Raw genomic sequence first — 26,781 nt, forward strand, 5'->3', positions numbered from 1 at the left:
GAAGGAAATGAATCTTGTGGATATCCAGGAGAAAAGGATTTCAGGCAGAGAGAGAAGCAAGTGCAAATGTCCTGAGGCAGAATCCCTGCTTGGTCTATTTGAGAAACATCAAGAAAGCCAGTGCAGCTTGAGTGAAAAGAATGGGGGTGGGGGGAAGTGTTGTTGAAGACTTTAGGGAGAGAGGGGAGAGAAAGATCAAGTTGGGGCTGCTCAGGCGTTACAATAAGTTTCTTTTACCTTGAAGGAGGGAGCCATTGGAGGGTTTTGAGAAGATATGTGACATGATCTGACTCATGTTCTAAAAAATATCATTCTGGATGCTATTTCTAGGACACCCTGAAAGCAGGAAAGGCAGGGTGAGCAGTTAGGAGGCTTCCAGGAGAGGAAGATGGTGGCTTGGACCAGGGTTTTTGCAGCAGAGGTGGAGAGCCATGTTCAGATTCTGGATATATTCTGAAGATTGAATTGACAGGATACATTGATGGGATCTGAAAGAAAGAGATGAGACAAGTATGAGTCATGCTTGCTATTTCCTGAGATTATGAATTCCCTCTATTAGAATGTAAGTTCTGCATGGGCAGAGATCTTCTTCAGCTGTTTTATTCAATCACAATTGCCTAGAACAGTGCCTGGCACATAGCAGATGTTCCACAATTTTTTCTTTAAATGATTATGAGAGAAACGGGCTTAGGAGTGGTCTCAAGAGGATCTGATAAGTTATCTGTAAGCATGTTCTCCCAGTCCACAGTTTGTCTTTCCATTCTCTTAAGAGTGTCTTTTGAAAAGCAATGGTCTTACTTTTGATAAAGTCCAATTCATCATTTAAAAAGTATATTATGCTTTTGGCATCACAGCTAAGAAATCTTTGCCTCTTCAAGGTTGCAAAGATTTTTTTTCCTATGTTTTCTTCTAGAGTTTTTATATTTTTATGTTTCACATTTAAGACTGTCATTATAATTTTTTTAAATACAGTATGAGGTAGGGATTAAAATTCTCTTTTTTTGCATATGGATATTCAGTTGTTCCAGAGCCACTTGATGATCTGAGTTGGTTTTGAGGAATAACTAGAATGTCACCAGATGAACAAGTGCAGGGAGGGCAGGCAGAGGAACCAGCAGGTGCAAAGTCATGGTGGAGAGACGTAGCGGAGAATGTGTTCATGGGACTGTATGAATGTGTTCACTGGGTTTCGTGGTTGGCTGGAACATAATATGTGATAGAGAGTGATGAGCTTTAAGGCTTTCCGGGAGGCCAGGTCCAGACCATGGAGGATCTAGCATGCCCTGGCCTTTTCCTGGAGTATTAGAGCTAGAAGTGTTCCTGGAGATTACCAATTTAATTTCCTCCCCATTTTACCCATGGGCAGATGAACATCTAAAAAAGGGACATCATTTAATTTTAGAGTTGGATTACTACACTGACTTTACATGCTTTACTAACAGAACTAACTTAGATAAAAGAAAAAGATTAAACAACACCAGCAAGAACAACAAAAATGAAGCCATGGTCTTCAAGAGAAGGTGAATCATATTCTGCTTTTGTCCAAGACTGATCCCCACCCAGAGGGTGCTGATTAGCAGATCAACGTCATCTTGGAGAGAGGACTGTGATGGCACAGTGCCCTGTCTGACCGGATATTTTTAAGAGTGTCTGGGATGAAGTTAGGGAAGACACTCTCATCAAAGGTGTGAAAGACCGGAAGTTGAGAGTGAAGCAAATGTGTTGAAATGAGAAAGTCAAGATCCCAGAAGACGCAACAGCTTTGAATTCTGAAACAGATTTAGCAGGAGGGCTTTTAGCAAAAGGCGAAAGGTAGTTTTATGCTTGGATTCACAAAGCAGCTGAACAAACAAAGGGTTGGGGAGGCAAGGCTGCCCAACCGTCAACAGTGAGAACATTGTAGTAGGGGGTTGTCTAAATGGATAAAAACCCATTTCAGGAAAAACAGGATAACCTTGAACTTCACTGGGAGAAGGTGAGGGTCCTTGTCTGCTATTCTGCAACACATGAAAAGCATTAGGTTTGGGCACCAGAAATTAAGATAGACATGACTACCGAATATGGACTCTGGAACTAGACTGCCGAGGCTCAAGTTCTGGCTCTGTCTCCTATTGGCTTTGGGCAATTTGCTTAATCTCTCTGTACATCAGTTGTTTCATCTATAATAACAATAATATGACTTGTTGTGAAGTGCAAATGAGTTAATGTATAAAATGTTTAGTATGTGCTGTGTGGGAATTAACTATAATTGTTATTTGGTTACCATTTATTGAACACTTAATTGTGGTGGACTCGATGATCAATGTTCTTTATACGCCACCTCATCAAATCTTCATAATAATCTTACAAGGTAGGTAGTTTATGCATACTCTATAGATGAAGATGTTGATGTTCAAAGGGTTATGTATGAAGCCAGTTCACAGATACCCTTGACATGACACCCCCAGAACTGAACTCCAGGTTGATTGGCTCACAACCTGATACTTTTCACTATTACATGGCACTGTCCCTTGAAGCTGACTCCAAGGAGAATGACTAAGATGGTGAAGGGCTCAGAGCCATTTCGTGAGGTTTGACTGGAGGAGTTGTGGATGGGGGTTGGTGACTAATCATGGAGACTAGATGCCATTTATAAGAGGAATAAAATTCATTTGGGGTAGAAATAATCTTTATCTACTGGGGATAAATTTCAGATCAATCTAACAATCACGTTCTTTAGAGATGGAATGTGCAGTTTCATGCAGTAATGAGTTCCCCATTGCTGGAGGTGTTCAAGAAAAGCCAGGTAGAATTCAAGTATCAGATAGGTGGTCGGAGCAGATGTCTTTTAAAGCTTCTTGTAATTCTGTGACTGTCTACCCCCATCTCTGCACTCTAGAATCTTGGTTTCCCAAGTAATTTTAATGGTATTTATATCTTCCCAATTCTACAGGGCATTGTGAGGGTTAAGAAAAAAGTGCTCATTAAACACACCAAGATCCAGAGAAGAAATGCACTATTTTAAGATAAACTATTATTATAACACTATATGTAATTGCCAAGTGGATAATGGAACCAAGAATTTGCTAAGCTCAAGTACATAACAAACTGTGATAATTTCTTAGAACCAAATGTGTTTATTGCACGTGCCTAAGTATTGCAGCTGATAATTGCTACTATATCCTATTCCTTAGCCCAAGTAAATTCTCATAAATTATTTGAAGATTTCAAAAACAAAATACAACCAAACCAAAAGCAATCTTGCTATGCATTTGGAACCTCCCCCCAGAATTTCCTAATATGTAAATGCTGAAATTCCTAGTAATGAGGTTTTCTATTCAGTTTACAAGATCTGGAAAGCAGACCAAGTTGTGGCCTCATGGGGACTGGTAATGCTCATTTTTGGTTGTTCAGGATTGGGAGAGTGGACCATGGCCCTTGTCCATTTCCAGTTTGCTTCTCTAGCCAATGACGTTGGCCTATTTTTGTCCAGTCGGGCCAGTGAGGCTTAATTGCCTGCTAATTTTGTACTGGATTGAATTAATTTCAAGACCAAATTAATTAAAACAGATGAAGCTCCCTTCATCTATTATTCATGAGCTTGTTAGAACAGGAGAGAGCACATTAACTGCCTTAAGATTATTACATTGTTTAAACGAACTTCTTTTTGGTGCCCAAGCATGGGACTTTTGGGGAGCCTAACATGATTTTTCCAATCTGCGACTATGAAGTTGTTCTGGTTTGCTCCTTTAGATAACACATACATGTAGAAATAGCTCCTTTGAAAGTCTATGGACTTTAAAAGGTGAGTAGTACGTGTGTGTGGCAGAAGGGTGGGTGGTGGGTGGCAGGGGACAGAATCACATACTAAAGGAGATATTTCTGCTGCAAATGAAACTTCCATGTTGTCCAGTTTCTATGTGTAGCAGGAAAATGACTAAACAGCATGCAGAGATAGTGGAAGAGGTGGGAAGCAAGAAATGGATGATGTTAGTGAGAGAAAGTTTAGTTTGTTAAATTCACCAGTTTGAAGTTTCTTGCAAGCATGATTCTTGACTGACAGGCAGTGAATGCTGACAGGTAGGAACTTGATTAAGGTCGTAGCCTAATGATTGGTGTGGCCCATTGTGCCTACCAGAATCTTGCCTCTAGGAGGTAGATTCCATGCTGAGATACGTATTTATGAATTCATCCAGAGGTGGTCTTTTTTAAAGCCAGATTTTAAAGAAAAGAAAAGAAAAGAAAAGAAAAGAAAAGAGAAGAGAAGAGAAGAGAAGAGAAGAGAAGAGAAGAGAAGAGAAGAGAAGAGAAGAGAAGAGAAGAGAAGAGAAGAGTGTAGTGAGAGTGACTGAATGCACACCCGATAACGAGGACGCTGTGGGGTGGACCGTAGAGTTAATCTTTGTAGGCGTCTATGCCACAGACTCTAAATGCTAGTCCTTTTAGACTCTCTTTGCTACTCTTCCCAGAGGACTGTAGCAAAGATGTATTCCAAGGAATTAGCCTCTATCCGAGGACACAATCACACAGCCCAGTTGCTAAGTCTGGAATGAGAATGAAGATCCCTCGTATTTAACTGTGGAGGTAACAGGCAACCTTGGGCTGGTTCTGAGAAGACCTTTCTTTTGAGTGCTTGATATCTGTCAGGCACTGGGCCAGGTATAAATCTGAGTGTGACAAGGTTCTTCCCGAAGGACCTTCCTGAGAGTGGGTTGGGGGAAAAGAGGTAGGGAGAGTGGTCCAGGACACAGGAAGGAGGCATAGGTGCCAGAAGCCATAGATGGGCAACCACAGAGGTTCTACCAAAGAGCGCCAATTTTTAGACATTCTGTCCCTTTGTCAGGCGTAACTACTGACTTGTGCTTCAGAAAAGACCCACACAGTAAGAGGAATGGGGACCAGCACTTGTTGGTCATCTACTATGTGCCAAACATCACGCTCAACACTTTATCCATCTGATCCCATCTCACCCTCATGACTATCATCGTGTGAGGAGCCAGTCCTATTTTTCGGGCACCCCACCTTGCAGATGAGCAAATGGGGTCCAGGGAGGGGAAGCAACATGGCTGAGATCACTTGCATGCCTTTTCCAGGTTGATTTGGAATTCTGAAGTTAAAAGCAGCAGAAAGGAATAGATGATGTTGAGGTGAAATGGGGCAAGGAGAGGAGGGAAGACAGGAGAGTGGGTGTGCGTCTTTGGTGGAGGTGGGAAACTGGTGCTCTAGGCTTGGAAACAAGAGTGACATTTCTGTCCTATTACTGGGGAGGAGAGGGCCTTCAGGAAAGGAAGTGCCCAACTGGCAAAGGTGTGGGCAGTTAGGAAGGAGAGGGAGAGGGCAGTAAGCTGAGATGCTGTGGAAAGATTCGGAAGGTGTACATCCCACACCTATTGGTTGGACAGATTGAGTTGCTAATCAGGTACCTGAGAGGTGGGGGGAAGGGAGGATGGGGACAAGGGCAGAAACGGGCAGAGGAAAGAGAAGGCGGCAACAAAGATGGAGCCCTGAGTGAGCGTGGGGTCAGGGTGCCAAGGTGAGACAAGGGCTCGGCTGCTCTTTGGCCTTGGACTTGAGGAAGGTTTTAACAATACTTTGAGGAAAGCTTTCCACGGTGCTCTCTGCAAGTTTAGAAGAATAGTTCTTTGCTATCGATATCTTGATACATTCTTGTAATAACCATAATAGCTAACACTCATGGAGCACTTACTATCTGCCAGGCGCACCCTCATTTGTTTTTTCAAAACCCATGGGATGAATATTATTATTGAGGCTGTTGTTACCATGCCCCACCCCTTTACTGAGGTTGAAGCCAAGGCCCAGTGATAATACAGAGGGCAACTCTAGGCTCTTGCTGCAGCCACTGTGCACTACTGTCTTCCCCCTGGGACTTGTCCATTCTCCTTATTCTGACTGGCCTACGAACCTGCCAGATCAACAGGTTATAGTGATTGGAAAGCCCCCAAAGGAGTGTCTCCCTTCCTCTCTCCTTCTTTCTTTCTTTGTCCGTCCGTCCTTCCTTCCTTCCTTCCTTCCTTCCTTCCTTCCTTCCTTCCTTCCTTCTTTCCTCCCTCTCTCTTTCTTCCAACAGGAAGTATTTATTAAAGTCCTTCTATGTGCCAGGTAGAGTGTTAGGCTCTGGAAGTACAATGATCAGCAAAAGATTCATGGTTGCTGCCCTCAAACTGCTTACAACTTAATGGAGGAGACAGACATTAATCATGGACAAAAACGCATAAAAATTGCTCTACATGGAGTGAGCAGATGTACTGAGGAGACTGATTCAGGCAGGGATTCAGGGAAGATATTTCTGAGGTGGTGACCCTGGATCTGAGGACAGAAGTTTGAAAAGAAATTTTCTAGGTGATGGGGATTTCGGGGAAGACTGGGAGGGCAAGATGATGACAGGAAGGGTGGAGACCCGAATCAGGAAGGAAGCAGCACACGTGGTGAAGACTAAAGAAGGATTCCTGAGGCCGCAGAGTGGAGTGCAAATTTAAGAATGGTGAAAAATATGATGGGGAGAAGGACAGCTCACCTGGGTTCCAGTGCCGTGCCAAGACATTTTGCCTTTATTCTCCCAGTGGGAAACCAGTGGAAGGCTGTAAACAGAGGCAGGGTGGCGATGCTCTTCCTGCTTGTGGGAGATGAGAGGGCAAGGGGAGCAAAGTGGCCGAGGGAGACAGTGGGGAGTGACTGCTGGGCCCAGGTTCAGGATGGTGGCGTCTTGAATTAGAGTGGTGGTGGTGGTATGGAGAGAATGGGGTGATCCAGCAGGTGTGGGCTCCATCGATGCCTGATAGTAGTCACAAGGCCACCCTGCATTCAAGACTCACAGGAGAGGGTGGTGCAGAATGCACCTAACACACACGCTGGTGCTCCCTATTGAGTGGCGAGGGACCCATCCACTTTAAAGAACACACTTTAAAGTATTTTAGTCACACAGAAATGCCCATTATTTGGCATTAGAAGAAATGTCACAAAGATGGATCATTTCCAGCAAGGGATAAAGGAAAAACACTTCAAGTATTTCAGCATTTTCCTTTGGTCTTCTGATTACCTCCATTTGCTTTGGAAAAATGAAGGAAACATCAGAGAATGAAAGGACTTCTATGACACAAGAGACCTTGCTCCTGGTATAATCTGCCAGGAAGTGGCAGAAGTCACTAGGTGGCCTGGGGCACGTCACCGCCCATCCCTTGCTCTCTGCTTGTCCTTCTGTGGTGTGATGAAGGCTGAGTAGGTGATCCCCAGGGAACCCCACGTATTTAACAATCGGAGGTCTCCGAACATATCCATCATGCCTACCAACATGTGTTATGTGCCCCAGTGTCACAGACAGCCTCACCCTTGAGTCTGGGGTGGGGGGAGATATTGAATCAATAGTATATAGATAGATAGTCTCTCTGCTTTAAGAGGCTAGCTTCCTAAAATCAGGAGGGAAATATTTACCCCAAAGAAAAAGCATCACCAAGTATCAGGTTTAATCCAATTCTGTGCACTAAGGTACAAAATGGAAGAAAACAAAAAGAATGACACACCACACAGAAAAATACTCCATGAGAAGTTGGGGTAAAGCAGCAGAGAAGAATGAACAGCCTCTGCTAAGAATGACTTAGAGTTTAAAAGAACATCAACCTCTCTGGGCTTTGATTTCTCCAATTATAAAATTGAGATGAGAACTTTTATACTTCATAGGGTTTCTGCTCAGATTACATGAGATAATGAGAATAAAGTGCTTAATCCAGAGCCTGGCCAATGATACGACTCAGGGAAGTCATCCTTTGCACAATTCTCCACTGAGCACTTACAGGGAATTGGGAACCATCTTAGACCTTAAGCCTATGAACGGAGGCGCAGCCCTGTTCTCAAGGAGCTTCCATCTCACGTGGGGAGGGAGAAAGGTTGAACAACACACCAGGACACGTCAGAGAATACAATCATGCTAGGAAGGGAATAAAGCAAAGTGATGAGGTGCTTTCAAATTGGGTGGTCATCTCTGAGGATGAAGTACTTAAGTTGAAACTCTAGGAACCAGAAGGAATGCACCACACAGGTGTGGAGGATGGGCACTGCAGGCAGTCAGAAAAGCCAAGACCCGGGCCCTAGGGCTGGGCAAGGTGGGCCTTTTGGAGGAGCAGAGGGAAGCTGGCAAGCTGAGCGAGGGAGCAGTCAGGAGGGACGGAGAGAAGAGGACAGAGCGCACCTTGCAGGCCAAGACAGGAGAGCTGGGTCTCATTCTGAGAGCAGTGGGAGCCATTGAGGGTTTTAGGCAGGAGTGTGGCCCAATCTCATTTATATTTTAGAAAGCTCACTCTGGCTCCTGGATAGGACCTGGATTGGAGTCGCAGTAAAGAGGGGATGAGGAGAGCAGAGAGGAGGCTGTGGTCAATTGTTTGCACAAATGGGTCTGATTGTCCCCCTCCCAGTTTCCACTGCTCTCATGTTGTGACTTTTGAGCTCTTCTCATCAAAAGGTGGAGTCTGTATCACCACTTCTGCATCTGTGCAGGCCCTGTAGCTGGCTTTGTTCATGGAATGGGGTGGAAGTCACAGCATGCTCCAGCTTAGGCCCCAAGAGACCTTGCATGCCTTCTGGGAACCCGAGCCAACTGCCGAGTGAATGAGGCTGGGCGGACCTGCTGGAGGGTGGATGGCCATGTGGAGCAGAGAGGAGCTGTCTCAGCTGAGGCCGTCCTAGACCAGCCAGTCCCCAGACAGGTCCCTGCCAAATCTGCCAGTTTACTGCAGATGCATGGGTGAGCTCAGCAGAGACCAGAAGACTCCCCGCCCCTACAACTGAGGCCAGACTGAATTGCTAACCCATAGGATCGTGAGATAGATAATTGATTTCGTTTCCAGCTGCTCAGTTTTGGGTGGTTTGTTACATGGCAAAAACTGATACAGAGGCTGCTGAAGTTGTCCAGGCCAAAGATGATGGTGAATTGGACCAGGGTATAGTGATCCTGGAGAGGTGTAACATGTATGGAGCATTTTGGAGTTAATATTGACAAGTGTTGATGATTAATTATGAGAGGGAGGGAAAGAGAGGAAAAAGGACCGTACTAATGAAGAGAGCAGTAGCTGACAATGACGTGGTCTTTGGGTTAAGAGCTAGAGATACCAATCCTAGATGGTTTTCTGATTTGTGGTCTCCCATAGGCATAAATCAAGACAACAGTTCAGCTTCAAACAGATCCACAGAGCACCTTCTATCTGCTAGAGTCTGAGGATAATAATAATGTTAATGATAAATACATATATAAAAATTCCACGTGGTGGGAAGGGACAGACTGGGAGTTCAAAATTTGTAGACACTGACAGGCATATGTAGAATAGATAAAACAAGGTTATACTGTATAGCAAAGGGAAATAAATACAAGATCTTGTGGTAGCTCACAGTGAAAAAAAAGTGAAAAGTGACAATGAATATATGTATGTTCATATATAACTGAAAAATTGCACTCTACACTGGAGTTTGACACAACAGATGACTATAAAATGACTATAACTCAATAAAAAATGTTTAAAAAAATTCCACGTGCTAGGCATGGCAAGAAGAAATTTATATTGAACTCCTTTAATACTCTCAACAAGCTTGTAAGGTGGGTACTGTTATTAACCTATTATATTGGTGGAGGAACAGGAGACCAGAGGGGTTAAGTAACTTGCTCAATATCGCATAGCTGGTAAGTAATGATGCCAGGATACCAGCTCAACCAGCCTTGGCTTCAGAGTCAGACCAATAACCACCAGGCTCTGGTGAAAAATGGACGAGATGAGAATCTCAAGAATCTTACCGTCTGGTGCAGGGATGGATGTGCAAAGGAAGTGATTCAACGTGACATGGCACACGTTGTGACACAGGGCTTTAGAACGGGGGTGAGCAAACTCTTCCCACAAAGGGCTAGGCTTTAGGCCTTGCCAGACATATGGTCTCTGTGGCAACCGCTCGGCTCTGCTGTTATAGCTGGAAAGCAGTCAGATAATGTAGACGTGAAGGTGTGGCTGTATTCCAACAAAGCTTTATATATAGAAACAGATGGCAGGCTGGATGTGGCCTGGGGACCACAGTTTAGTGCAAAGCAAAGAGGCCCAACCTGGACTAAGGGGAAAGGGTGGGGTCAGAGAAGGCTCCCTTGAGTTTGGCTTAAAAGGCAAGTGATGGACAATTGGGTCAAAGAGTGGTGGGAAGGGAGGGCACCAGGCGGAGGGCATAGCACCCAGCTGGGCAGGAAAGGCAGTAGGGCTGGGGCCTAGAGGGCCCAGTGGAGCACCAGCACTTGAGTCTGTAGGAGAGAGTGGGGCGCACCTCCTGGTGATCTTGAGGGGGAGCTGCAGGGGCTTGCCCTGCACCGGGAGAATGACACGCCCTGGTTAGCATTCTTGAGAAAGTCCTTCCAGCAGTAATATGGACTGTAGATGGGTGTGGGGCCAGAGGGGAGACAGGAGAACCAGGACTCACGTGCAGGGATGGGAGGAACCAGGTCTGGGCTGCCAGTGAGTCTGAATAGGGGACGGAAATTGGTGGTGGTGGGGGGGGGGTTGACATCACATAAGAAAAGAGAAAATGTTACGAACCAAACTTGGGTCCCCTGGCCCCAGCGGAGTAAAGCCAGTCTGCTGATACTGGGTTGTAGTGAAGGAAAGTTCAGCTCATTGTTAAGGTGCCAGACCACAGTCCAGGACAGCTAGTGCTCAGAAAGCCCGGATTCCCTGAAGGGTTTCAGCAAAGCGTCTTCAAAGGCCAAGTGAGGGAGGGGCATCCCAGGGTATGCGATCAGCTCGTGCACAATCCTCTGATTGGTTGAAGGTGAGGCCATAGGGTGATGTCACAAGGGTTAACGTATCAACCCTTAGGCTCCAGTAGGCCTGGGGACTACGTGCTCTTGGCCATCAGGTGGTTAATTTCTCCCATGTGGCAGGGGTCTTAGCATCTGTAAAACAACCCAGGAAATGTGCATCAGATACTGACATCCAGCTGCTCCAGAGGGAAGCCACGGCAGAGGACATGGGAGAGGAGTCTGTCCCCAGGGAAGGCCCTATGACGTCCTGCTTTGGTTCCAAAAGGAGGTGGCAGGGGAAACAGAGTGCAAAACAATTCAAGTCAGAACCTACCCCGTCTCCCTCTGGGCTCTCTCTCTCTGCGTCAACAGTAGGCCCTGCTGGGCTAAAGCATTTGAAGGAAGAGAGAGGCCCAATTATAAGGGGGTCTTGATACACTTGTAATAACGCTAAATTTTACTTCTCCCTCTGTGGGCAGAAAAACAAATAACACACCTGAAGAAGCAAGCGAGGGAAACGCTCTCCGTGGGGGCTGAGAGCTGTACGAACACTCAAGGGCCCTCCGCAGGCCTGCTTTGTTCTGACTCTGGAAGCCAGAGGGGCCTCTCACATCTGCTGCTGGGGTGCATCATTATCGCCAATATTTTAATTCGCCAGCGTGGGAAAAAACATTGTCAGCAGCGGAGTCTCAGCTGTGAAGGACAACAGTGACTATATATAGCTGTCCAGGTAAGGCCAACAGACTCATAAAAAGTAACCAGGCATCCTGGTTTTAACAGCCCCTGCAGAACTCTCTGTGGGGGTGTACCGCGGCGGCTGCAGGCTGTGTCTGGAGGGAAGGTGCATAGATACACACCAACATCCACGATCATTTTTTAATCACTTGCATTATTTAATCCCCTGCTGATCACCTCCTATTTGCCCGAAGTCCCATACAACTTGGGTCAGGAGAAGAAAATATTTTATTTATTTCTTCTTCTCTCAAAGGCCCTAGATCGGGCAAGAGGCTTAGGTGGGCAGAATTTAAAAAAAAAAATCTGCAACTTCTTTTCTCCTTGGTCTGGCTTTTTTTTTTTTTTTTTTTGACATTTGATTTCGGTCTGTGAGTTCTGGGATGGACAAACCCTTCCCCGTAGCAGAAATAAAGGCATGGTGTTTGAGGGCATTGGTTCTGATCCACTGGGCGTCACAGGAAAAGACGCTAGCTCACCATCCCCCAATTTACAAACAAGCCCCTGCCGCACTAGATACTAGATGGCAGGTCCCTCAGCATTGCTTTATCAGGAATCTATTGGCTCTGGGTGGAAGAGAAAAGACTGAGCAGCGTGGCAGCATTTAAATCACCCAAAGCACTAGTCTTATGCTTCCAGACGGGCTCAGAGCTTCAGTGATAAAATTCGAAAAGGAAAAGCTCTGATTCTGGTGAGTTCCACAACCTTCCTATAATAGGAGAGGAGTGGGCGAGGAGCACACGCCTTTCTGGGCCTGGGAGCATCCTCTGGGAGCTAAATGCTTGGTACAGGAGGGAATCAGGAATTCCTCTGAGCTGGCCAGGGCAGGCTCTGGCCCCCACCTTGGCAAGTATCCCCTGGTGGTCTTGGGACTCTAGGAGGTGGTGGAGTGAGCGGGCATTGAGCCCACCAAGGTTCATTGGAGATCTAGTGTGTGCTGGGTGATTTCACTCTTTTATTTTGTTGAGTCTCTACAAGGCTCAATCTTGGAGGCAGCAATTAATCCCATTATAGAGGTAAAGAAACTGAGGCTCAGAGAGGGCAAATGGCTTGTTCAATAATACTGAAGAGCAAAGAAACTCTTTTATAGCTTGTTCATGGAGAGGGAGGGACGTGGTCTCTGTTTTGAAACCATCTTTGACTGAACTCTGCTCTCAGCCAAAATTGGCACTTGGAGCTAGTTCCAGCATCACCTGCCTGAGGTGAGAACAGTCATTACCAGCTGTTGAGTCCTAGCCATGTACCGGCCCCTCTACATTACTATGCACACTAGCCTATTGAATTAGGGATCCCCATTTTATAGATGAAGAGACCAAGCTCACGAGTGTTAGATGCATTGTTCAGTGATGTTTGGTAAGGGTCAGAGCTAAGGTACAAGTCTGTTACTGTTTGACCCCAAAGTCAAATTTTTTCCAGAGCTGTATTATCTTTTCAGGGAGTCTTCTTTCAATGTGGGGAGAGGTGAAGATCAAATGCTGTATTCTGAGCGTCACAAATGTAGGCAGGTGAATTATTAATAGCATTAGCAGCAGTGGTGGTGTTAATAATAATTCCAGCATTCATTCAAGAGTATTTATTGAGTGCCTACTACATGCAAGCCCTGTTGTAGGCGCTGGAGGTAGGGGAGCAAAAGAACAGATAAAAATTTCTGCCTTCATGGAACTTTTATTCTAGTCGGAGCAGACAAAACATAAATAATAAAAAGAAGTAAAATATGTGGTATACCAGAGATTAATAAGATATAGAGAAAAAGAAAACGGGAAGAGAGATTTTTTTAGAGGTGAAGTTGCAGGCTTAGATATGATGGTCAGAAAAGGCACCACTGAGAAGATGAACTTTAAACGGATCTGAGGCAAGGGAGGGAATGAGTCCTGTCGCTATCTGAGGGAACAGCATTACAGTCAGAGGGAACAGCACATGCAAAATATTATAATGACAACAATAATAATGCTTAGCTACCCTGAGCCAGATCAGCGGTTCTCAAAATATGGCCACATCAGCAGCATCAGCAATACCTGGAAACTTCTGGGAAACGCAAATTCTTAAGCTCCATCCCTCAGCACTTCTCTGAAGGTGAAGCTCATAATGTGTGTGTGTCTCTTTCTCTGTGTGTGTGTGTGTGTGTATGTGTTTAATGGAGGTACTGGGGATTGAACCGGGATCTTGCACATGCTAAGCAGATATTTTACCACTGAGCTATACCCCCACACCCTGTGTGGGTTTTCGTATATTTTTTATTACAATGTAATTTACATACTGCAAAATTCAACCCTTTTAGTATACATTCCTAGATTAAACTCATAACATTGTGTAACCACCTCCATGATTGAGATAGAAGTCAGTCCCACTTCTCCTTAAAATTCCCGTTTGTAGTCAGCCCCGACCTCTTCTTCCTGGCAACCCCCACTGGTCTGTCTTCTGTGCCTCTGATTTTACCTCACAACTTGAGTTTTCTCAAGCACTTTGGGTGATTCTGATTTACTCTAAAGTTTATAATACAAAGAGCTATTGTATTATTCTAAATTCTCAAACAACTCTACAAGGCATTCACGATACCCATTTTACACATGAGGATTTCTCCTGGGGCTCTCCCAGGAATTCCAAGTTGCCCTTTGTCTGTTATTCAGGGAAGTGTCACTTTCTGTTAAAGGCTTGGGTGAAGGTTGGTGGGATGGGATTCATCTTCTCTAAGGCATTTTCCTAAATGAAGAGTGTATGCCTTCAAAAGAATGCTGGTAAATAAATATATTTCCCCTTTGTTATGGCTAAAATAGCTAGAAGAGTGAAATCACCCAGCACCCACTAGATCTCCATGGTTGATACAAATGCAAAAGCCTTTATCACCAAGCTTAAGGTTTGGAGCAATCATCTTCTCCACTTCCCCACTTCCGGTTGTATATAGGTTGCTTTTCCTTGGTTAAATTCATGTTGAAACTTTTTTGATGTATTTGCATTACATAAAAACATTCTTTCAAAAATTAACACATCATTTTTTTCCCCGTTTATTTCTTTATTTTTATTGAGATGTATTTGATTTACAATGTTAGATTCAGGTGTGCAGCAAAGCAAGTCAGTTACACATATACATCCATATACATGTACATGTATTTTCAGATTCTTTTCCTTTACAATAACTTATTACAAGAAATTGAATGTAGTTCCCTGTGCTATATATAGTAAGCCCTTGAAACAACACATAAATTTGAAGAATAAAAATTTGCCCCCCTATATCTGGTCCTACCACCCCGTGACTTCCCACTGTCTTCTCCCAAACTTATCTCTGAGAGTCTGGCATATCGATTTTTAGACATACATATGTGCATATGCACAGAGATAAGACTATTTTGATTTGATTTGTGTGGTTTTTTTAAAAAAGAAAATTAATCAGTGTTGTATTTACTAAGTAATTTTATATCTGACATTGTTCACCTGAGAACTCACATTTCTAGCAATTTAATAAATTAGAAAATCTAAAAAAAACTTTGAATTACAAGTCTTTTAGTATATTGGGTTAAATACATCAGACAGTTTTAAAGGTGTTCTTGCATTTAAAAGAATGTAAAGGGCGTTTCTGGGGTCAAAAAGAAGAGGAAACTGAAAACCACAGTGAGAAGCCGTCTTCTTTTTTCTTTTTCAGTTTCTATTGCTAAGAGGATTGGGTTTAACAGCCATGTGGAGATAAAATACGTGCCTTCGGCTCCCTGAGAGGGTTAGTGGGAAATGAGACAGCCAGTAAAGCCAGGACTCTCAAATAGCTACATCCTCAGTGAAAGTGCGTATTAGAAAACTTTGCCCACCAGCCTAAGGAGATAATAAGGAACACTGTCTGGCTTCTGCTCTCAGTGTGGAAAATCTCCCTTAAGAAGCTGTAATCATGGACCTACTCTTGTGTAGGTGTAGGATTAACATTTGTGCTACTTTTGTCCTCTAGGAACTGCTAAACTGAGAAATTATGTAAGTAGTTTGGGGGAGTGATAATTCGGCCATACATGAGCAAATTTTTTTGGCAAGAAATGCCCTCTAGCCAGGCAACATAGGATTACCAGAGATAAAGTCTCAGTGCAGATGAGGTCACAATAAAAAGTTATAAACACAAAGCAACAGTGCACCAAGGCAGAGAAAGTCAGCAGACGCAATAAGCAGTACAATTAGGACATCCCACTCCTTTACATAGTTAATCTCTTGGATGGCAGTTATAAAATAAAACATTTCTAAGATGATCAAAGCTATGAAAGAGTTAGAAAAGAGCTCCTAGTAGATCTGAAAAAGAAAATAACAGAACTTCTAAAAATGAAAAAAGTAAGATAGATTAAAGAAAAAAAAATCAATGGTTGAATTAATTAGCAGATTAGACCCAATTAAAGAGAGAATTGGTGGACTGTAGCTAATTCAAAGGAAATTATCCAGAATGCAGCTATTACAAAGAAAATAGATAAAATACATTAAATAGAAATTAAGAAGAATAAGGCTAGAGTGAGAAGGTTCAATGTGCATCTAACAGGAAAGACTAGAGACAATAAAAGAGAAGCAACATTTGATGAATTAATGGTTAAGACTACTGTAATTTATAAAGGACATGAATTCTCTGTATAAATAGTACAAATGTTGAGCATGAAAATTAAAAAAAATAGATTATGCTAAGACATATAATTGCAGAATAATAAAGAGACAGAAAGGCTTTTAAAGAATACTCTTTTTTTTTTTGCTTTTATATTTGAATGGCAATTGGGTAATGTAAATATCATTCTTGAGCCATATTTTATTTTTCTCAAGATTTTATAAATATTGTTCTATTTCTTCGTGTATAGAATATTCTGTGGAAAAGTCTAAAGTCAGCCTGTTTTTTCATTCCTTTGACTTGCCTTTCCCTCACCATGGCTGGGTTCAGGAGTTGACAGCCAGAGCATCCTTTATCAACTTTCCTACCATCCTTTGATGATCGTTGGCTAGATCCATTAATGATATGCAGTTTCAAAATTTATTTTAAAAATTATCATACAGTTAAATAGATCTTTTTAGGGGGTACATTTCTGTGGCTTTTAAAACATGTATAGATTTGTGTAACCATCACCACAGCCAGAATATAGAACCAATCTACTAACCCCCAAACCTCCCTTCTGCTATCCCTTCATAGTCACACCCTTCCTCATCTCTGTAAAGTTTGTCAACCACAGATCTGTTCTCCCTAGGTACAGTTTAGCTCTTCAAGAATGTCATATATATGAAAAAATAGTTTGGAATCTTTTGAGACTGACTTCGGTCACTCAGAATAATGCTTTGAGATTCATCTAAATTGTTGTATGTGCTAGTAGTTCATTCCTATTTATTCCTGAGTTGTGTTCTATTGCCTGAATCAACCACATTGTGTTTATTCATTCACCCTTTGAATGACATTCGCATTGTTTCCAGTTTTGAGCAATTTGGAATACAGAAGCTTAAACATTTGTGTATAGTTTTTGCCTGATCATAAATTTTTATTTCTCCAGGGTATATACCCAGGGGAGGGATGATTGGACAATATATTAATATATCTTTAACTTTTTAAGAAACTTCCAAACAATTTTGCAGAGTGGCTGTACCATTTTGATTCTCATCAGTAATGTATGAGCGATGTCTAATTTCTCTGCATCATCACTGGCACTTGGTATTGTCAATATTTTTTATTTTCAGCTATTATAATAGATATGTGGTGGTATCTCATTGTGGTTTTTCATTTTCCTTGTGACTAATAACATCTTGATGAAGTATCTGCTTTAGTCTTTGGCTCATTTTTAAATTGGGTTGGTAGTTTTCTCATTGTTGAGCTTTGAGAGTTCTTTATGTATTTTGTGTGCAAATTATTTGTTGGATATGTGACTTGAAAATATTTTATCACAGTCTGTAGCTGTCTTTTTTTTTTTTTTTAACATTTTATTGAGTTATAGTCATTTTACAATGTTGTGTCAAATTCCAGTGTAGAGCACAATTTTTCAGTTATACATGAACATACATATATTCATTGTCACATTCTTTTTCGCTGTGAGTTACCACAAGATCTTGTATATATTTCCCTGTGCTATACAGTATAGTCTTGTTTATCTATTCTACATATGCCTGTCAGTATCTACAAATTTTGAAATCCCAGTCTGTCCCTTCCCACCCCCCACCCCCTTGGCAACCACAAGTTTGTATTCTATGTCTATGAGTCTGTTTCTGTTTTGTATTTATGTTCATTTTTTTTTTCAATCTTTTAGAAATGTCTTTGGCAGGGTAAATTTTTTTTTCATAAAGTTTAATTGACCTTTATTTTTTCTCTAAAGGGTCATGATTTTGGTGTTATATTTAAGAACTCTCATCTTAACCTAGATCGCAAAGATTTTTCTTTCATTTTTTTTCCTAAAAAGTTCTACAGTTAAAACATTTTACAGTTTTATCTTTTATATTTAGGTCTGTGATCCATTTTGAGTTAATTTTTATATATGGTGTGAGGTATGGATCTGAGTTCCTTTTTGCATATGGATATTCACTTAGAGTATCATTGAATTGCTTTTGCACATTTGTTGAAAATCAATTTGTCCTATTTGTGTAGGTCTATTTCTCAAACCTGTTTTATTCCATGATCTATGTGTCTATTCCTCCACCAATACCATGCTGTCTTAATCACTGCAGCTTTATAAGAAGTCATAAAATTGGGTAATATAATTCCTCAACCTTGTTCTTTTTAAAAATTGTTTTAACCATTCTAGTTCCACTGACTTTCCCTCTGAATTTCTGATATAGCTTATCTATCTATAAAAAGTCCTGATGGGATTTTGATTGGATTTTTGCTAAATTTATAGATCAATTTCAAGAGAACTGATATCTTTACTATGTTGAATCTTCTGGTCTCTCCATTTATTTAGGCTTTCTTTGATTTCTTCCATCAGCCTATTTTAGTTTTCATACAGATCCTGTATGTGCTCTGTTAGATTTATAATTATATGTACTTTAGTTTTACTAGATAGTGCCCCCAAAGATTGTATTAATTTATCCACCTGTTGGTGGTTGAGATATCTATTTCCCAACATTCTTACCCACAGTGGATATTGTCAATTTAAAAAATCATTTTTCATATATATATATAATATATATTATTTTTCATATATTTCATATATATAATATATATTATTTTTCATATATTTCATATATATATATATATATATACATTTTTTACAGTGATTTATTTCATAGGGTAGACAAGGTCACCTTCCTCCACCTCTCTTTAGACCTAGCCTGTTGAATTTAGAGTGTGTGTCCTGAACACAGGGAATTGCAGATTTAATGTATGTGCCACATTGCACAGATAATTCTCACCTCTTGCCACATCAAAAGAAAGGCTCCTGTGAACCTTGCTTAATATCTTTTCAACTTTTAAAGGAATGAAACTGACCAGTTTCTAGAAGAGCATTTTAGCATTTTAGATCTGAGATTCCCAGAGATATTTCAGAGTAAATGAGCTATGGCTTGTTAGTTGGAGGCCCAAGTTGAATTTCCAGCTCTGCCACTGACCTCAGATGTGAATTTGGGAAACCACTTTGCTGTCCTGTCCTCAGTTCCTTGCAAGTTTAATGGGACTGAAGATGCAAGGATTGCTCTAGTTCTGTGCTCTTGGTTTATAAAAATGATCAATTACACTTCTCCAGTGGTAAATAAAGAAATAGAGGAGTAGCGAAAAGAAAATAATAAGGAGAGGGAAAAAAAGAATCAAAGGGGAAAAAGAATCAAAGGGGAAAAAGAATCCAAGGTCTGATCACTGCCTCACTAGGGGTTGACTAGTTGTCCAAATCAGCAGTCATTCCAAGAAGGCTTTCCCAAGAGGGAGTGGATGATGTCAGTCATCTCTAGAACAAGACCAAGTGTCTGACCTCCCAGTTGGGGGTCAGAAATTCCATTTGCACACTCCAAAACAGCTATTGTTAAAAATCTTCCTTTGCTATTTTTCAGTTTTGTGATTATAGTTCATTTTCTCAATAGACCAATAAATGTGTTAATCTTGTGGATTTCATATGTAAATGTGGCTTTTGAAAATGCCAATTTCTTGGAGGCAACAGGTGGTAATCAGAAAAAGAAAAAAAAAAAAAAACGCCAATAATTTTTCAATGGAAGGAATGGAGATTCAGAGAGATCAAGGTAGCCAATTCCACAATTATTTTTTGAGTGCCAGAAGCTATGCTGGCTGCTAAGGATTCTGAGATGAGTGAGGCATCCATGTCATTACCATTAGTGACACTTACAGGAACTGCCCAAAGAGATACCCAGTAAGTGGTGAAGCTTGCATTCACACCCTGGTCTGCCAGGCTGTAACACCAGTTTAGAGAACACTAGATCATGCTGCTTTCAATATCTGTGAGATGTGTGGCCGAGCACTCTGATTCACCATTCTGCATCTAGTTAACTCCAATATTTCCTAGCCCAGTAGAAAAGTAACTTTGCCCTTTACATTACTGGCTAAACATTTGATTACAATAACAGTGCTGTTATAATAACAATGCATCTGTTAAAGGCTTTTCACATACTAGAAAAGAGATATTGATTGTTTGATAGACTTTTTAAAAAACTTATCATTTTGAAATAATTGTAAATTCACAAGAAGTTGCAAAGATAGTAGAGGTCCCTGTATCTGTCAAGCAGTCTCTTAACTATATATGTGTGTGTGTGTGTGTGTGTGTGTGTGTGTGTGTCTGTGTGTAGCTGTATCTATCTATACACATATAATACCAAAGCCAGGAAATTGGCATTTACAATATATGTATATAGTCCTTTGCCATTTATCACATGTGTAGATTTGTATAATCACCACTGCGAGCAGGATACGGCACTGTTCCAGTACCACAAAGATCTCCCTCATGCTACTCCTTTATAGCCACTCCTACTCCCTTTCCCCTGTGATCCTTGGCTCCTGGAAACCACTAATCTTTTTTTTCATCTCTATAATTTTGTCATTTTGAGAATTTTATATAATGGAATCACTCAATACGTGACCTTTTGAGATAAGCTTTTTTCCATTAGACTTAACACCCTTGAGACTCATCCAAGTTGTTGTGTGTATCAATTGTTTTATTTCTGAATAGTTTCCATGGTATGGATGTACCACAGTTTGTTTAACTGTCTTCCTACTGAGGGCCATTTTGATTGTTTCCAATTTGGGGCTATTATAAATAAAGTTGATATGAATATTTATAAGTGGGTTTTTGTATGGACATACAGTATCATTTATTCTGGGATAAACTTCCTGTGAGTGTAATTGCTGGATTGTGTGGTACTTCTGTGTTTAGTTTTCTTAAAGAAACTGTCAAGCTCTTTTCCAAAGTGGCCACACCATCTTGCATTCCCGCCGTCAATATATGAGAGATCTAGTTTGTCAACATCCTTGCCAACATTTGGCACTGTCAATATTTATTTTAGCTGTCCTAATAATAGGTGTTAGTGGTATCTCATCCTGCTTTTAATCGCATTTCCCTGATGACCAGTAATGTTGAATAGCTTTTCATGGAATTATTTGCCATTCATATATCCTCTTTGGTGAAATGTCCATTCATATCTTTTGTTTGTTTTCTAACTGGATTATTTTTTTACTGTTGAGTTTTTAAGGTTTTTTTTAAAAAATCTAGACACTAGTCCTTTGACAGATGTGTCATTTGCAAATATTTTCTCCCACTCTGTAGCTTATCTTTTCTTCCTTTTAACAGGTCTGCCTCAGAGTGAAAGTTTTTAATTTCAATGAGGTCTAATTTATCATTTTTTCATTTTATGGACTGTGCTTTGGATATCATGTTTAAGAACCCTTAACCAAGCCCATCATCATGAAATTTTTCTCCTATGTTTTCTTCCCAGAGTTTTATAGTTTTACATTTTATGTTTAAATTGATGATCCATTTTGAGTTCATCTTTGTATAACGTGTGAGGTTTAGGTTGAGGCTCAATTCACTTTGTTATCAGTGAATTATTTTTGTACCTTTGTCAAAAATCAGCTGGCTGTCCTTTGTGGGGCAATTTCTGGGTTCTCCAACATATTCCGTTGATCTGTGTGTCTCCCTCTGCCAGGACCACACAACCTTGATTACCATAGCTATAGAATACATCTCAAAATTGGGTAAAGTGAATCCTCCCACTTTATTCTTCCTTTTCAAAATTCTCTTAGCTATTTTGTCTCCTTTGTCTTTCCAAGTCAATGGAAGGATAATAGTCTCTTCAATTAATGGTGCTGGAACAGTTACATAGCCTGAGGTAAGAAAGTGAACCTAGACTTAAACCCTTACACCTTGTGCAAAAATTAACTCAAAATATATCAAGACTTCAATGTGAAATGCAAAACAATAAAACCTCGAGAAGGAAACATAGGAGAAAATCTTCATAGCACGATCCTTAAAAGGAAAAAAAAAGATATGTTAGACATCAAAATGAACATCTGCTCTGGAAGAGATCTATTAAGAGAATGAAAAGATAAGTTACAGAGTAGGAGAAAATAATTCCACAAACCATGTATCTGACAAAGGGCTAGTATCTAGAATATATGAAGAACTCTCAAAACTCAACAGCAAAACAAACAATTTAATAAGAAAATGGGCAAAAGACATGAACAGACATTTCACCAAAGAGGATATACAGATAACAAATAAGCCCATGAAAAGGTGTGCAGCATCACTAACCACTAGGGAAATGCAAATTAAAGATGACACTATAAGATGCAAATGACACAATAAGATGTCATTACACACCTATCAGAATGGGTAAAATAAGAAGTTAGTGACAACATCAAATCCTTGCTGGTAAGGATGCAGAGAAACTGAATCATATAAAAATTGATTAAGTAAAATGGTACAGTTACTCTGGGAAATATCTTGGCAGTTTATTATGAAACAAAAAATGGAAGTTTCATTTTTTGCATGTTAACTTTATAACTAGCAATGTTGCTGAACTCTAGTTAGCTCGAATAATATGTTGGTAAGTTATCTTGGCTTTTCTATGTAGAAAATTATTTCTTTGAATTGTTACCCATTGTTCATTCCTTTTCAATTTCTGTATCTGTTACTTATTTTTCTATTCTTATCGTGTTGGCTAAGACCTCTAGGACAACACCTTCTTCCAGCCTTTAAAGATGATCTTCTGATGTTTCATCATCCAGTTGGAGGTTTGCCAATGGATTCGGTGTATGCCCTTTATTAATTTAAGAAAGTCCTCTTCTAATCTTTCTAATCCTAGTTTGTCAAGGCTTCTTTTTTTCGTTTTCATAAATTGGTGTTGAATTTAGCAATTAAAAAAAAACCCCATCTATTGTTATGATCAAATTTTCTCCTTGGATTTGTTAATGTGGTAAAACAGATTGCTAGATTTTTTTGTGTGTTTTTGTTTTGTTTATTATTTTGATAGGAAAACCTTGTGTTCTGGGATACAAAACTACCCTTACAGAAGTCTTCTGTTTCTTCCAAGACTCAAGAGGTTTTACTGTTTCTGGATTAGTCTTCACATTAATTTCTTGCTCTGGGATTCTTGTGCTGTGTGAGTAGCATAAATTCTGATCCCATATGCACCTGTGGAATAAACTTGTACTTTTGACTTTTCCTGAGCGATTCTTTATTTCTCTACTCAGGTCCTTAGACAGAAGGCCATCTTCCTTGCTGTTTCCCTGGACTTACACTTTTCGGTAGGCCAAGTCTTTTAGGATTCTGAGCCCTATTCACCTAAGCCTTGGGTGTTTATTCTCAAGCTCCTAGCCGTCAGTCCTATTTCTGGGCTGGACCATTCTGAACTACTGTGACATAAATGAACACTCTTGATGCCTGGACTTTGAACCCTTTGTTTCTGGAATCTGGGAATTTTCTTATTCTCCTCCCCACCTGCGAGGCTCAGCATATACTAAATTATTTTTATTATTATGTTTCATCTAGTGTTTCTATAATTGGGGGGTTGGAGGGAGAGTTAAACCAGCTCAGTCTACCATATTTCTAAAAATTCTCTCCTCCTATGAAAGAGAGAATTTTTTCCTAGGAAGAAATATTTTTGGATTCCCAAACTGTTGTAATATTATAAAAAAATATAATGTAAAGTGAATCCCCAGCCAGCTTCATCCATGGGATATGAGTGTCTACCTCATGGGGTGATTGGGATGATGAAATGAAATAATGCCAGGTGGTAAGTTTATTCCAGTTTCTGGGCCATGTGAATACTCAGTAATAGTTAATTATTATTAAAATAATTCAGATTATCCACATTATCTGGAGGCACCTACTTTCTGCTCTGCTAGGGTGACTTTTTAAATTTAAATAAACATTTTATTTTAGAGTATTTTTAGATTTACAGAAAAGTTGTACAGAGAGTTTCCAAATACCCCTCCCTCACCGCATGTCCCCCGCTGTTAGCATCTCACATGGTCACTGGACCTGTGTCCCAACTGAGGGACCCATTTACACATTACTATGAACTAAACCCCACACTTTATTTGGACTTGGCTAGCTTTTACCTGTTGCCCTTTCTCTGCTCCAAGATCCCATCCAAGATAACACATCACATTCAATTGTCATGTTTCCTTAGGGTTCTCTGATCTGTGGCAGTTTCTCAGATTTTTCCTTGTTTTTTGATGACCTTAATGGTTTTGAGGGGTACTGGTAGGGATTTCTTAGAATGTCTCTCAATGCGGGGTTATCTGCTGTTTTTCTCACGGTTGGACTGGGTAGAGTTACATCTTAAAATTGAAGAAGAACCGTCAGGATGGAATGTGTTAGTCAGCCGTTCAATTTCAGCTGAAGCAGGAGCGAAGGGGAAAGTTTGCTGAATTTCACCCCCAGGGTAACAACACAGGGCCGTCATCCAGTGACTCATCCAGGGACGAAAATGGCCACAGCCACCTTGTGAACGCCTACCACGCTCTGTATGTGATGTATATCCAATCTGTATCTGTGTTTATATCTATACCATTTCTGTCTCTATCTCTAGATGTGTGTGTATGTGCATGTACATATAGTGAATTATAGTCTTGAATCCTAAAAAAAACTCATCCTGGTAAGTCCTATTTTCTTTATCTTAGAAGAAGAGGCTCAGAAGACTTAAGTGACTTGCCAGAGGCCACCCACTAACAAGTGCCAGAGTTGGCATTTAAACCCAGTCCAGCTGTCCCCAGAGCTGGAATCTCTAGCACTACACTGCACTTGCCCTCTACCAGCCCCAACCTCGGGTCACCTCTGACCAAGGACCATAGTGGTATAAATGCCCATAAGATTTATTAAACCTTTGTCCTTTCCCCAAGTTTGTTAATTTTTTTCTTACCTTCGGTTTTCCCTTTGGTGGTCAGCAGTAAAACTCCTAAAACAAAAAAGGGCTTCCATGATTACTTAAGCAGGCTGGGGAGCCTACATCCCACGGCAACCAGACCTTAGGACAGCAACTCCCTTGGGCAAAGACGGGTGGCAGCAGCTTTAAAAGTAGAAGGAAAATAGCTGAGCCCCCTGGAGCCAGCTGGAAACGCACCTGAGACTGAAAAGGGACCCCAGCACCTTGGGGCTTCTCAGCCACTTGCCAAGCAAGATGCTTTGTGGAATACGTCTGCTCTGAGTGTGGCATTGTAAGACAAGAGGGATACAGCTAGTAATAACTGAAAATAATTCTCAGTGCTTCCCTTCTCATCCCTTTCCCCTCCTCCTGCTTTGTTTATCTTCACTGGGTTTTCTCCCTGGTCAGACACTCCCCTTACCAGCAGTCCCTGCTCATCTCGGGGTGGATGGAGTGCTGGACACGACCGAAACATTCGTGATTATCCATTTATTGATTAGCAACCATAGAATTCCCTCATAGTCTTCTAAAGTTGCCTGCAATGTGATGTCCTCATTACTCCCTTATTAGGTTTTGCTTCAGATGGAATTACGAAGCCAAATTGAAATTCATGGTTGTTATGAACCATTTCCAAGACATCACTCAAAAGTACATCAAGAGATGCTTCTCGCCTGCTTCTGCCCGTTAGATTTTGGATCAAGATCCGCATACCATGCCATGCCCATTAATGTGAGGTTGTTGCTTTATTTATGACCTTTTCTCGGTATGTTGCGGTCTATTTCTGTTGTCGCATTTTCACCAACTTATATCAAATTCTGACTCACCTTGCACGTCTGCGGAAGCTGCATGTCTCTGTTACTTTGTTTAGCAGATGCCTGGACCGATTATAATTCCTTTGCCTTTTTCTCCCTCCTTGGACCAGGTGGAGGAGCGTGAGCAAAACCAAGACTTTCTCTATGTTTATTTTTAAACAAATCCTCCATAAAAGTTAAAAGATATCATCTCCTTCCTCAGGAAGCTGGCAGCTGTCTGGCCCAGGGACACAATTACAGCTTGGTCATTAAGACTGGAAGTCACCGATCAGTACCTCCCTCTTCTCTACTCAGCGTATGCTGGTGGAAATTCATTTACTAGATCAGCATGGAGGACAGCATAACCTCTTAGGAGTTCTGAGAAGTGGGAGTTCAGAAGTGCACGCATGTCAATGGGGAACCACCCAGCATTACTTTCCCCAGAAGTTCCTGTATTTTTCTCTTGCCTGACTTCCATAGACGCTTAGCTGTGTGAGTGTCAGGGAATGTGGCTAGCTTCAGGGCAATTAGGGGCCAGTTCTCTAGAGTGGAACCAACATAGATGTTGAAGTCAGATAGTCCTCAGTTCCAGTTCCAGTTCCAGTGCCGTCACTTATGACCTTAGCTTTATGACCTTGCGTAAATTACATCATATCCTGAAAATTCCATTTTCTCACCGATAAGGGGGGAGTTAAAACACGTAATTCGCAGTGCTCTGGGGAGGAGCAAACATCAATAAGTGAAACACATCTAGTAGTTGTGCTCACAGTGTGCCCCACTGCTACCTTAAAATAATTTTCTGGAAAACTGTAAACCCTTGGGTTATTCTGAAGCAAAGATTCTCAGGGAAAGAGTGTGGACCTTGGAATGAGGCAGACCTGTGTTCAAAATCTGGTTCTACCACTTATGAATGTTATGACCTGGAACAAATTGCAAAGATTTTTGAGACTCAGAATTCTTACCTGTAAATACAAGAAGAATTATGTGGCCTACATAACATATGTGCAAAAACTATTAGTGATTTCCTTTCCTTCAACTTTGACCTTGAACTTGACCATCATTTGTAGGGGTCATTTCATTTAACATGGCTGATGTTTGGTCATCTGAGAAGGTGGTCATGTAGCTTGATAATCTTAAGATGACCAAGCACCTGGAGAGAGTTTTCCTGTTCTAAGTTGTGTGTTTCTGTGTGTGTCTGTGCTTTTCCTTTTTCTT

This window comes from Camelus dromedarius, chromosome 11 (assembly GCF_036321535.1).
Source record: "Camelus dromedarius isolate mCamDro1 chromosome 11, mCamDro1.pat, whole genome shotgun sequence".
Taxonomy (NCBI): Eukaryota; Metazoa; Chordata; class Mammalia; order Artiodactyla; family Camelidae; genus Camelus; species Camelus dromedarius.